At 45.8% G+C, this 14423-nt stretch overlaps 1 protein-coding gene across 4 annotated transcripts in view; it reads left to right on the plus strand.

Moving 5' to 3' along the window:
- The first annotated feature begins 417 nt into the window (after nucleotides 1-417).
- Nucleotides 418-14423, plus strand: part of tenm2 (teneurin transmembrane protein 2) — a 1259968-nt gene continuing 1245962 nt past the window's right edge. For all 4 annotated transcript variants that reach the window (XM_033029203.1, XM_033029204.1, XM_033029205.1 and 1 more), the window contains exon 1: nucleotides 418-494. The gene's annotated coding sequence lies outside the window, so the exon portion shown is untranslated. The remainder of the gene's footprint in view (nucleotides 495-14423) is intronic.

Genomic DNA, 14423 nt, shown 5'->3' on the forward strand with positions numbered 1-14423 from the left:
GGTCAGAGTGCCCCTTGAGTTTCCAAGTGGATGAGAGAACAGCACATTACTCACGAGCAAAGAGACTTTTGGAAGCCTTCCTAATTTGCCTGCGCTTCATAGACAGATGAGATACCAATGTTGTTCACTGCCAACTTCAGGAGCCTGCTGTGACTTCAGAAACATGGTGTCTATTTTAAAATGAGATTGGTGCTACCATATTTTTATTGTCGAACAAAACATCTTCCTCGTGGTGCATTTGTACGTACGGCTTGGAAATCCTTTTAGCATTATAGCAAGTCGGGACATGGGCTTCATTAAAATGACTGGTGTTTAACATGTGCACTGAACTTTGCAAAAAAAATCTGCTGTTATTTGTAATTAATGGTAATTTAATTCTAAACTTTATTCTCATTGATTTTTCTGCCTAGATAGCAAAGGTATCAGTGAGGACACTTGGAACGTCACCAGTCCACTCCCAACTGAAGCAAAAGAGGGGGTGAAGACATCTTAAGGTAAAGAGTGGAAATAATATTTTTCTTATTTAGTACTTTGCCAAATAAATTTGAAATCAATTTCTGCCCCTGCTTCCTAGATAAACTTGAAATGAGCTCTTCAGGAATATCCCTGCCTTCATCCAATTTCTGCATGGAATGCTCAGCTTGATGATGTTGCTTTATTAATAATAATGGATGGGATTTATATAGCGCCTTTCTAGAATACTCAAGGCGTTTGTTAAGGGCCTGTCCCACTTCCACGACCTAATTCACGACCTCTGCCGAGTTTGCCCTTGACTCATACTCGCAGCATGGTCGTCACAAGGTCGTAGGATGGTTGTAGCAGGCCGTGATGCTAGTCGTAGGTACTCGTGGCATCAAGTAGGTCGGGGCGTTTTTTCTAGCCTGATGAAAAATGTCCACGTGTAAAAAAGGTCGTGAATTAGGTTGTGAATGTGGGACAGGCCCTTAAGTGTTATTGAGAAAGTTAATATTCATTGGTCGGCTTTTGACAGAAGATGCCATGTCAGAAACGGGATTTCCCATTCTGGTGGGTCAACCTTCTGATGGAATTTGTCAACAAGAAGTCATTGTGTTTATCGCGGGGCTGGTGAGGCACGATGGAAAAATAACTGATCTGTGCCCAATGAAGGCTTGTTGTATCCTTGCCTAATGTGACTGAGATGAATCTTGTACTATCTTCATCCAGCATCCTCGAGTAGCAAATATAGTAATATTAGAGGCTCGTGAAGCTGAATGGTTTACAATAGATGTGATTGTATTTAAGCTGTTCAAAGATATGGAGGTAGGACTACAACTGAACAAAGCACATTGGCTGCCAGTTGGCAAATCCTTCCGAAACTCAGTTTCATTCCAGCTTCTGGATGAGATGCCTTGAATTTCCCCTTGCTGTCCCATACCTTGTGAAGGCAAGCACAAACTATTTTTATTGAATGATAGAGAAACCATTTATAAAAAATGTGGGAGATCTTGCATTCTTGTCGTCTTTGATTTTCCCGATTACTGACAAATATTGGATCAATTCCAACATCCTACTTTGTACTTCAGCGGAATGCCCTTATCGTGATCTCGGAAGAATTCCAGACTCTACTGTTCTCTGAGTTGTTCACAGTAATGGACATCTGGTCTTCTTGTGTATGGGCGCGCACAGCCTAAAGTTTGTAGGACAACTCGTCAACAAAATAGAGAGTGTACAGAGGAGATTTACTAGAATGTTGCCTGGGTTTCAGCAACTAAGTTACAGAGAAAGGTTGAACAAGTTAGGGCTTTATTCGTTGGAGCGCAGAAGGTTAAGGGGGGACTTGATAGAGGTTTTTAAAATGATGAGAGGGATAGACAGAGTTGACGTGGAAAAGCTTTTCCCACTGAGAGTAGGGAAGATTCAAACAAGGGGACATGACTTGAGAATTAAGGGACTGAAGTTTAGGGGTAACATGAGGGGGAACTTCTTTACTCAGAGAGTGGTAGCTGTGTGGAATGAGCTTCCAGTGAAGGTGGTGGAGGCAGGTTCGTTTTTATCATTTAAAAATAAATTGGATAGTTATATGGATGGGAAAAGAATGGAGGGTTATGGTCTGAGCGCAGGTATATGGGACTAGGGGAGATTATGTGTTCGGCACGGACTAGAAGGGTCGAGATGGCCTGTTTCCGTGCTGTAATTGTTATATGGTTATATGGTTATATGGTTATAACTCGTTCCATTTGATCTTATTTGATTGTGCATGTCGGGTTGATTGCATTCGTCGAGAACAGCGCGGATCCCGTGAAGGTTGCAATCTCCCACCCTGACATATCTGGTGATATCTGCACAATCTGGTCTATGGGCGGCGATCAGGGAAATCGATGATTATTGGCATCCTTGAGTGGCAAATATATCGTGATATTGGAAGCTCATGAAGGTGAACGGTTTGCAATATGTGAGATTGTATTTGAGGTTTCAGCTGTTCAAAGATATGGAGGTAGGACTTCAACTGGACAAAGCAAGTTGGCTGCCAGTTGGAAATTCCTTCCGAGTCCCAGTTTTGTTCCAGCTTTTGGATGAGATGCCTTGGGAATGATACTGCACATCCATGACTTGTGAAGGAGGGAGCAACTCACCCATTGAGTGATGGGGAAACCATTTCAAAAACAATGTGGGAAATCTTTCAACAGTTTGTTGCATTCTTGTCGTCTTTGATTTTCCTGATTATTGGTAAATATTGGATTAATTTCAACATCCTACATTGTACACGAGGTGAAAGCCTTGATCGTGATCTTGGAAGAATTCCACACTCTACAGTTCCCCAAGTTGTTCAGAGAATTCGCTAAAGTCTATAGCAGGGGCCTACAAACCTTTCAGTATGAGGGCCACATTATATATTTCGCACATTTTTGCGGGCCGTAGGAAAACATAAATAAATGTCAGTTTTATAAATGTAATGTCTCTCTCTCTCTGTCTCTCTCTCTCTGTGTCTGTCTCTCTCTCTGTCTCTCTCTCTCTCCCTCTCTGTCCTTCTCTCTCTGTCTCTCTCTCTGTCTCTCTCTCTATATCTGTCTCAATGTAAACTATCGCGGGCCCCGTCTTCTATGCCATCTCCAGGCCCCCGGGTTGCAGCTGGTGCGGTGACCGGGGGCGAGGAGACACCACGCTGGGTACCCACGGCCTCTCCCTCTCCCGGCTCCAGGGCGCTCCCCCCCCCCCCCCCCCGATGCAGGGCGGCAATAGCCTGACCCAAGGGGGCCGGACGTGGCCCACGGGCCATAGTTTAGAGACCCCTGGTCTAAAGTAAAGTCTAAATGGACATGTTTGGTGATATGTGCACAATCTGGTCAATAGACAATAGACAATAGATAATAGGTGCAGGAGTAGACCATTTGGCCCTTCGAGCCAGCACCGCCATTCAATATGATCATGGCTGATCATCCACAATCAGTACCCCGTTCCTGCCTTCTCCCCATATCCCCTGACTCCGCTATTTTTAAGAGCCCTATCTAGCTCTCTCTTGAGGCAGAGAATTCCATAGACTCACCACTCTCTGTGAGAAAAAGTGTTTCCTCGTCTCCGTTCTAAATGGCTCACACCTTATTCTTAAACTGTGGCCCCTGGTTCTGGACTCCCCCAACATCGGGAACATGTTTCCTGCCTCTAGTTTATCCTAGCCCTTAACAATCTTATATGTTTCAATGAGATACCCTCTCATCCTTCTAAACTCCAGAGTGTACAAGCCCAGCCGCTCCGTTCTCTCAGCATATGACCTTTGTGCTGGGATCCGTGCAGGCAGCACCAGAAGGCAGGATCGAACTTGGGTTCTCTGGCTCTGTGAGGCAGCAACTCCACCGAACATCGGTTGCTCTGTTCCCTCTACTACCGCTGTAACAACACTTCATCGGCAGAAGGTACACACAAATGCTGGAGAAACTCAGCGGGTGCAGCAGCATTCATGGAGCGAAGGAAATAGGCGACGATTCGGGCCGAAACCCTTCAGGGTTTCGGCCCGAAACGTTGCCTATTTCCTTCAGGGTTTCGCCCCGAAACGTTGCCTATTGCCTTCAGGGTTTTGGCCCGAAACGTTGCCTATTTCCTTCGCTCCATGGATGCTGCTGCACCCGCTGAGTTTCTCCAGCATTTTTGTCTACCTTCGATATTCCAGCATCTGCAGTTCCTTCTTGAACACTTCATCGGCTTAAGTTACTTTGGCCTGATTTGAAACGGTGAAAGATTCCATACAAATTCAATTTTTTTTCTTTTCGTTATTGGTTAACTGACCCCCTCGGAATGATGTTTCGAAAACCTCTCTCTGTGGTTTCATCAACGAGACGAGTGATTGCTGCAGACAGTCGCCTCTGTTATACTTGTCAGCAGCTGTTGTGCCACCAAAGAGGGGGAAAAGAAATCTGTGCCAAGTTATTAATTTACAGCCCGATTGTCAATCACCTGTCACATCTAGTACTGTCAATGAAATGAAACCTGCGCTGGTAGTGATTATAGGTAATACAACAAGACTGAATACTGTAGCACTGACATCAGCACTGGATAACCCTGGCAGTAGCACCGAGACAGAAAGGGAATTATGAATCAGAGTTACAGAAGCACAATATTTCTCTGAAACTTCAATAACTAGTTTCACAGATTAGCACATGGAGTTCAGGTCACGTCATTACACAGGTAAAGATGTGTTCTTCTTCAATAGGTTTGGAAATTTTGTTCGACATTGAGGGAGCTTTCTCTTTGTAGCTTCAAGGATAGAGTTTGTTATTGCCCGAGCCATCGTCACGGAGCCTTCTTTAGACTTGGCTTTAGAGATACGGCATGGAAACAGGCTCTTCGGCCCGCCGGGTCCATGCCGACCAGCGATCCCCGCACACTAACACCCACGAGGGATAATTTTTTACATTTACCAGGCCAATTAACTAGTGGTAGTAATGACGGCAAACCATTTATTTCAAGAGGACTAGAATAGCCTCAAGAGAGAGCTAGATCGGACTCTTGAAGATAGCGGAGTCAGGGGATATGGGGAGAAGGCAGGAACGGGGTACTGATTGGGGATGATCAGCCATGATCACATTAAATGACGGTGCTGGCTCGAAGGGCCGAATGGCCTCCTCCACACCTATTGTCTAATGTCTATAATACAAAAACAGGGATGTAAAGCTGAGGTTCTATAAGGCGCTGGTCAGACCGCATTTGGAATATTGTGAGCAATTTTAGGCACCATATCTGAGAAAGGATGTGCTGGCTCTGGGGAGGGTCCAGAGGAGGTTTACCAGAATGATCCCAGGAATGAGTGGGTTGACATATGATGAGCGTTTGTCGGCACTGGGCCTGTACTCGCTGGAGTTTAGAAGAATGAGGAGGGGACCTCGTTGAAACGTACAGAATAATAAAAAGCTTGGAATAAGTTTGTGGAATATGTTAAAACATATATAGCTTCTATTATTCATTAGATATTCATAAGGCCAAAAGTAATAGGAGCAGAATTAGGCCATTCGGCCCATCATCTACACTGCCATTCAATCACGGCTGATCTATCTCTCCCTCCTAACCTAATTCTCCTGCGTTCTCCCCGTAACCCCTGACACCCGTACTAATCAAGAATTTATCTGTCTGCCTTAAATAGTTTGTGGAATTCTCTGCCTCAGAGGGCAGAGGAGGCAGGTTCTCTGGATGCTTTCAAGAGAGAGCTAGATAGGGCTCTTAAAGATGGCGGAGTCAGGGGATATTGGGAGAAGGCAGGAACGGGGTATTGATTGGGGATGATCAGCCATGATCACATTGAATGGCGGTGCTGGCTCGAAGGGCCGAATGGCCTACTACCGCACCTATTGTCTATCGTCTATTGTCTATTAAATATATCCACTGACTTTGCCTCCACAGCCCTCTGTGGCAAAGAATTCCACAGATTCACCACCTTCTGACAAAATAAATTCCTCCTCATCTCCTTGCTAAAGGAACATCCTTCAATTCTGAGGCAGTGACCTCTGGTCCTAGACTCTCCCGCTAGTGGAAACATCCTCTCCACATCCACTCTATCCAAGCCAAAGGGCCTGTTTCCATGCTGAGGGACAATCTTATAGAGCTCAGGTCAGTGTAGTTTATAGTCACATGTACCGAGGTACAGTGAAAAGCTTTTGTTGCGTGCTATCCAGTCAGCGGAAAGACAACACATGATTACAATCGAGCCGTCCACAGTGTATAGACACATGATATGGGAATAACGTTTAGTGCAAGGTAAAGCCTGCAAAGTCCAATCAAGGATAGTCCGAGGGTCACCACTGAGGCAGATAGTCGTTCAGGACCTCTCTCCTGAAGTGCCGTCTACCTCATTGGTGACCATTGGACTCTGGGGCAGAACTGCACAATGTACAAGAGCTGGAGCTGCACGGAGTTCCATTTTCTTCAGCACGTTTGTCCAGGACCATTACAAGGACACACTAAGTTACAATTTGTTTAAGAAGCCGTGTTTAATGAAAGCATTGATGACAAATGTGAAGAATGGAAGTCTTAGCAAATGCAGTGTGATTTAAGTCTCATAACAAATCCTTAGGGAAGCCGGCTCGGATGAAGTTAATTTGTGCCAACCTTCAGGATCCCATTACCGTCTATCCTTTACTTCTCCTGGCAGTGTTATCTTAAATTAATAATCAATCACAATTCAAGATTAATGAACCATGTTTCTTCCCAGCTGTTATCAGGCAACTGAATCATCCTACCATAACTAGAGAGCGGTCCTGAACTACTATCTACCTCATTGGTGACCCTCAGACTATCTTTGATCGGACATTACTGGCTTTAGCAACACTGTATATCGTGTTGTTACTTGCGAGCAAAGCACCAAGGCAAATTCCTTGTATGTGTACATACTCGGCTAATATAATTTATTCAATTCAATTCAATTCTATTCTATTCAATTCAATCTATTCAATTTAATAGTAAGATTAAACGAGAACTTACCAGTTTGAAGTTTGATCTTTATTTTATGAGGAGTAACGTTGAGGGATTACGTGGAGAACCCCGTCCAGTACGCATGTGTGTCAATCTTCAAAGCAGCGGTGTGAAATCACAGAAAACAGTTGTTGAACTGAACGTAGTAAGATAAGAGAACCATAATACCTGTTGGGCTTTATGATAGAGGGCTGGGAGCAGAGGGCACGTAATCCCTCAACGTTACTCCTCATAAAATAAAGATCAAACTTCAAACTGGTCAGTTCTCGTTTACTTACTCCGGGGGCGCTGTTCTGGCAGCAGCCATGTCAGCAGTGCGTCAGTTTTTTCAACTTTTTTTTATTTTTGGTATGTTTTAAAGTCTGTATTTAATGTTTCTTTGTGTGTTTTGTGTGGGGGGTGGTGTGGGGGGGTGAGGGGGAAACCGCTTCGGTTGCCTCCTCCATGGAGAGGCGACTTTTTACAGGTCGCCTCCCCCGTGGCCTAACATCAAGGATCGGCGCGGCCTTTCCCGGAGACGCGCCCGGGGCTTCAGCGGCGGGCGCAGCGTGGACTCTCGATGTGGAGCGGGTGAACCCTCGCTGGGCCTCGCTGGAGGGGAGCGCTCCGTTTCGCTGGCCCGGGGCTGCCGGCAGCCTGAAGTCGCAGCCTGAAGCCGCGGTCTGCAGAGCTCCAGCTGGTGCGGCGTCTACAGCCCGGGATCCCTCGTGGGGGACCCGGGGGAAGAAGAAGCCATCACTGCTGGCCCGCGGCCAACTTCTACCGCGGGGCCAGCATGGACTTACCATCACCCCGGGAGGGGAGCTTCGACCGCCGGCCCTACAGTCTACGGTGCTTCTGGCTGCGGCGGGGACTTTAAATCTTGACCGCCGGCCTGCGGCCTACAACAATCTAAAGCCGCGGTCTCCGGTGGGGAAGAGCCGATCCTGGACTGACTCTGGACTCTGGTCCTGTCCACGGGGGGAAATGGAGGAGGACTGGCCAAATGTTTCTGCCTTCCACCACAGTGATGAATGCTGTGGTGGATGTTTGTGTTACAGTTTTATTGTGTGTTCTTTATTATTGTATCGCTGCTGACAACCCAATCCTTGCCGGGTCACTGCTCGTGCGGTCGACCGGTCGGTGCAGAGAGTAGCTTTGAATGTTTGTCTCTTCGTTGATTGTGTCCCTTTCTTTTTTTTTAAAAAGCTACTGTAATGCGCCCTTTAAATTGCCCCTTGGGGATGAATAAAGTGCTTGATTGATTGATTGATGAATCTTACTATTTTACTTCGGAGTCACGTGAGTGACTACGTGAAGATTTTAAAGCTCTGTGATTTCATGCCGTGGAACCGAGTCTAGGCGTCATACACTGCATCAGTAGGCCAATGATGAGTGAACATTAAGAATGCATTCCACAATTCTCGGCAATCTCTTGAGGTCCTGGATGGAGCTGTTCCCAAACTGTGCTGTGATGCACCCGGATAGAATGCTTCCTACGGCCTCGTCCAACGTTTAATGCGACCGTGTAGAAACATGGAACTGCGGGATCCTACACTCTGTCCCTAGTGTGCGAGATGGCGTTGGTGTTCAGCGGGATCGCTGGGCGGCGCGGACACGGGGGGAGGGGGGGGGTGTTGAGGGCTTGTTTCCGCACTGCACCTCTAAAGTCTAAAGATTCTGGTGCAAAATCTGAGGCTGAATAGAACAGTCGGCGGCACGGTGGCGCAGCGGTAGTTGCTGCCATACAGCGCTTGCAGCGCCGGAGACCCGGGTTCGATCCTGACCATGGGTGCTGTCTGTACGGAGTTTGTACGTTCTCCCCGTGACCTGCGTGGGATTTCCCCGAGATCTTCGGTTCCCTCCCACACTCCAAAGACGCGCAGGTTTGTACATTAATTGGCGCGGCGTATGCGTAAATTGTCCCTGGTGTGTGTCGGATAATGTTAATGTTAATGTATGGGGTCAGTGCAGACTCGGTGGGCCGAAGGGCCTGTTTTTGCGCTGTGTCTCTAAACTAAATGAAGAAATCTCAGCCACAAAGGGCTTTGCCATGAGTTAGTGTTTCCATGGAAATTGTTGCTATTGGAAAGGTTAAACGATGACTGGTTGACTAGTATTATTAGACCTGCCCGTGGAGGTAGTATGCGGTGTATTGTACTCAGTAAGATATCATGCCCCATGGTGTAAAAGGAAGCACCAAGGTTACGTACCATTATAGATTCTGCTTTCAAGTTTGTGATGAAGATTCTTTTTGAATAGATTCATCAACGTGACTGCAGTATCTTTGAAATTCCTCAAACAATGATTTACTGAATCAAATAACAGCAAAGTGTCCAAAGTTGACAAATTATTCCACATCTGATTCAGGAAGCTTAAATATGCTCGTTTTCTTTTATTATCTTTAGTTTGGTCTAGTTCTAGAGGTTCAGCGTGAACAGACGCTCTTCGGCCCATCGAGTCCATGCCGACCATCGATCACCTGGTCACACACGTTCCCACTCCCTTGTCAATTACTGCACACTAGAGGCGCAGCGGTAGAGTTGCTGCCTCACAGGGCCAGAGGCCCGGGTCCCATCCTGACCATGGGTGCTGTCTGTACGGAGTTTGCACATTCTCCCTGTGCCCACGTGGGTTTTGTCTAGGTGCGCCGGTTTCCTCCCACATTCCAACGACATGCAGGCTTGTGGGTTAATTGGCTTCTGTGAATTGTCCCTGGTGTGTGGGATGGAATGAGTGTAGAGGGGCGAATGTCGGTCGGCACGGACTACAGCAGGTAAGAATTTAATCGTTCTGTTGTTGGTACACATGACAATTAAAATGATTTTGAATAGAAAGGGACAGAGTAGAAACAGGCCCTTCGGCCCACTGAGTCCATGCCGACCCGTTCATCTCGGTCTATGTTATCCCACTTTCTCATCCACTCCCTGCACACATTTACAGAGGGCCATTTAACCTACAAATCCACGTGTCTGGGAGGAAACCGGAGCACCTGGAGAAAACCCACGCAGTCACGGGGAGAACGTGCATACTCCACACAGACAGCACTCACAGTCAGGATCGATCCCGGGTCTCTGGTGCTGTGAGGCAGCAACTCTACCGCTGCGCCACCGTGCCGTCAGGCAATAAGATTCTTTCATTTCCATTTGTTTAAATTGCCTTCAATATAAAGGCGCCAAGTTTGCCGTCAGCTGCGTATGTTTATTCTGGTTGCTGTAACACAAAGTGTCGATATTAACGTTTAGCATATTCCACGTGATGTCAATAAATGTATAAGGGAATGTTGTCGCCAGAACCTGAGGGCCTGATCTCTCGGGAGAGTTTGGGCAGGTTAGGACTTTATTCCTTGGAGTGCATGAGGAAGAGCAGTGATCTTAGAGAGGTGCACAATCATGAGGGGAATAGATAGAGTCTTTTACACACACGAGGGGAATCAAGAACCAGAAGTCATAGGTTTAAGGCGAGAGGGGAAAGTAACCGGAGGTGGATTTTTTTCACACAGTGGGTGTATGGAACGAGCTGCCAAAGGAGGTAGCTGAGGCAGGGACTATAACAGCATTCAAAAGATCTTTGGATATATACATGGATAGGAGGCGTATAGAGGGATATGGGCCAAATGCAGGCAGGTGGGACAAGCCTTGATGGGTAATCTTATTCGGAGATAGACACAAAAAGGTGGAGTAACTCAGCGGGACAGGCAGCATCTCTGGAGAGAAAGAATGGGTGACGTTTCGGGTCGAGACCCTCCTTCAGACTTCTTAAGGGTCTGAAGTCCCACTTGGGCGTCATTTGCGCATTGTTTACGCGACATCCTAAAAATTGGTCGGCGCGTCGTGAAGCGCTCATGGCGTGTGGTGAGGCGGGGTGGCGTATGCAGTGACGCGCAGTAACGCGCGGCGCCCCAGGATTTTGGGATGCTCAAAATCCTCGCGCGCCACCTGGGTCACATATCCCTTGCGCACGCTGACATACTGATGGCGTACGTGTAGCGTGTGGTGACGCATGGTTACGCACGGTGACGCACGAACGTTGCCTATGCTAATTTATTATGTGTCAACGTCCGTAACCATACGCCATCCGTATATGCCGTTGGCGCGCCATTTGCGCGTCATTTGAGCGCTGCACCACCTGACCATCCAGTTATAACGCGCGCGTAGTTTTGAAAAAATTTTCACCATCGTATCTTTAATTTTCACTGGGAAAATCCTTGCCACGGAGATCGGACTAAGAACGAACGACATCGCGAATGGCTACCAAAAGTAGCAGCGCCTTCAAGAGCACTTGGCGCGCGACTGTCGTACTGCTAGACGGTTTCACGCAACAGTCGCGCGACACTCACTACCGGCCTGTCGCGTAAATGACTCACAAATGACGCCCAAGTGGGACAGGCCCTTTAGTCGGCATGGACGAGATGGGCCGAAGGGCCTTGTTCTGTGCTGTACGACTCTGTGTAGGTATGTTGCAAAGCCTACCTGAAGCGTCTTTGAAAACCTGCCGCTGCGGGTGTGCGCGATTTTGGCGCCGTTTAGAGGGGGCGGGTTTAAAACGCGATTTTCTCTAGGCTGTTCAAATCGAAGATGTTCAGCCTAGTTAATTATTAACGAAAAATCGCTGAAAGACCCCGTCGCAAAAGCTATTATTAGGTTTAAAGGCCTTGAATAATAGTTATAGTAGTTTAAAAATCAATCTCTAAACCCGCGACCGCCAGCAACCGCAGGGTCTCATAAAGCAGACAGCTGAAGGTAGGTTGTATATTTTTACATTAAAAAGGGCTTCTAAAGATCCCTTTATACAAAGTTTAATATTGCGAGTAGCTCATTTTGGGCCCATTATATCGCGCAGTATTTTTCTGGGCATTTGGGGCACAAATCTACCACAATGTGAACGTTCTAAACCAGCGCGTTCCACAGGGACCCACTGGAAAGCTGATTTAAATGGGCATTTATTTACAGCAATTGAACACTGAATTCCTTCCATTTGGCCTATAAATTAATGTAAATGAGATTTAAAAATCATGTTTTATTGTGAATTATTTGTGAATATTATTTGGACATTTAGGCTATTTAAAAATGTTAATCATTTATTAAGAAATGGATAGATGTTTAGATCTAGTAATTGAAGTCTGAAATTAGCTACAATTAGGTAACTAACTAATTATATGCTTTAATTTCAGGTCATCCAAGTAAGATTATTTTATATTTGTTTCAGAATGCTTCAATCTATGATAACTGAAAATTTCATTCAGTTCTCTTAATTTTTAAGAAAGTTATGGGCTTTTGACTGTTCACGATCACAACTTTTTTGTTATGTCCATAGAAAATCAATAGGGAACAAGATGCTCATTTCCGAGTATGAAAATGGCCATAACTTTTTAAATACTTGAGATATGAAAGTGAATTAGGTGTCAAATTAAACTTATTTTTATGCTTTATCTGATGGGATAAATTAGACTTGATTTTTAAAATCTCAAAATTTTGTAACATTGCTACTCTGTGTCTGTAAAATCTTGTAATACAACACATATCCTCCTGCACATCTCTGACCTATATAGGAAGCAAAATACAAATCAGATGGGAGTCAGTGTGATTTGGAATGAAGTCAAATCAAATGATTTACTTTATCTATGATGTTTGCATTGCATTGCAAAGGGGCATTGTTGTCATATTAGGCGCTGAGTGAGACGTGTGGCGTGAACCAAAAGTTCAGTCGCTTTGTATCCCAATGTAGATTGTGTTTGGTGGATCATAAATAATAGGTGCAGAATTAGGCCATTCGGCCCATCGAGTCTACTCCACCATTCAATCATGGCTGATCTATCTCTCCCTCCTAACCCCATTCTCCTGCCTTCTCCCCGTAACCCCTGACACATGCACTAATCAAGAATCTGTCAATCTCCACATTAAACAATATCCATTGACTTGGCCTCCACAGTCGTCTGTGGCATCAGTATGTGGAGTTTGCACGTTCTACCTGTGACCGCGTGGATTTCTCCCGGGTACTCCGGCTTCCTCCCACATCCCAAACGCGTGCGGGTTTGTAGGTTAAATGAACAAGAGTAACTTCTTCCCAACAACCATTCATAAGGTCATAAGTGATAGGAGTAGAATGCCATTCGGCCCAACAAGTCTACTCCGCCATTCAATCATGGCTGATCTATCTCTCCCTCCTAATCCCATTTTCCTGCCTTCTCCCCATAACCTCTGACACCCGTACTAATCAAGATCCTATCTATCTCTGCCGTAAAAAATATCCTCTGACTTGTGGCCTCCACAGCCTTCGGTGGCAATGAATTCCACAGATTCACCACCCTCTGACTAAAGAAGTTCCTCCTCATCTCCTTCTTAAAGGAACGCCCTTTAATTCTGGTCCTAGACTCTCCCACTAGTGTAAACATCCTCTCCACATCCACTCTATCCAGGCCTACCACTGTTCGGTAAGTTTCAATGAAGTCTTCCCCTCATCCTTCTAAACTCCAGCGAGTACAGGCCCAGTGCCGACAAACGCTCAGATTAGTTTTGACAGCTGGCTTGGTCTGCTTTGAAATGTCAAGATCTTGTCGAGCTGGAAAGGGCAGAGAAGACTTTACGAGGAAGTTGCCAGGACTCGAGGGTCGGAGCTATAGGCAGAGATTTTTGCAGGCTGGGTCTCTATTCCATGGAGCGCAAGAGGATGAGGGATGATCTTATAGAGTTGTATAAAATAGTAAGATTAAACAAGAACTTACCAGTTCGAAGTTTGATCTGTATTTTATGAGGAGTTACGTGAAGAACCCGTCCAGCACGCATGCGCGACATACTTAAAAGCAGCGGTGTGGAATCACAGAAGACACAATCATTGAAATAAACATAGTAAAGAAAAGGAGAACTTAATTACCAGTTGATCTCTATAATTGAGGGTGGGAGCGGAGGGCACGTAATCCCTCATCGTAACTCCTCATAAAATACAGATCAAACTTCAAACTGGTAAGTTCTCATTTAATCTTACTATTTTACTTCGGAGTCACATGAGTGACTACATGAAGATTTTAAAGCTCTGTGATTTCAAACCATGTAACAGTTCATACTTCACTCGCTGCCGAAGTCATTCGAGGGAGGAAGTATGTTATCGTAATCAACCATGGATCTGTTTGTAAAACAATAATGGTGTTATTAACAATAACAAGACCAAAATGCTCCCCCGGGCTTAAATTAAATATTTGCAGATTCTAATACTTTTTCTGCAAACGATACAGGTTCTGCCAGCGGCTTGTTATAAAAGTTTGGAACATATACTCCCTAGACCACCCCGCTGTAGCCAGGATGTGGTCCATAGGCACGTCCATCCTCTTAGTCACCGATGTGGATGCTGCCCTGGTGGAGTAAGATTTATGCACGTTAGTATTTACTCCAGTAACTCCCAGTACCTGCTTGAGCCACTTGAGATAGTTTGGCTCGTCACCCGACCATGAGGTTTCTTGTGGCTGACCCATAAGGCTTTTTCTCTCCCTCGGGGATTTCTTATTGTGTCGATGTAATTCAATAAGTGGG

Source organism: Amblyraja radiata, chromosome 11, assembly GCF_010909765.2.
Source record: "Amblyraja radiata isolate CabotCenter1 chromosome 11, sAmbRad1.1.pri, whole genome shotgun sequence".
NCBI lineage: Eukaryota > Metazoa > Chordata > Chondrichthyes > Rajiformes > Rajidae > Amblyraja > Amblyraja radiata.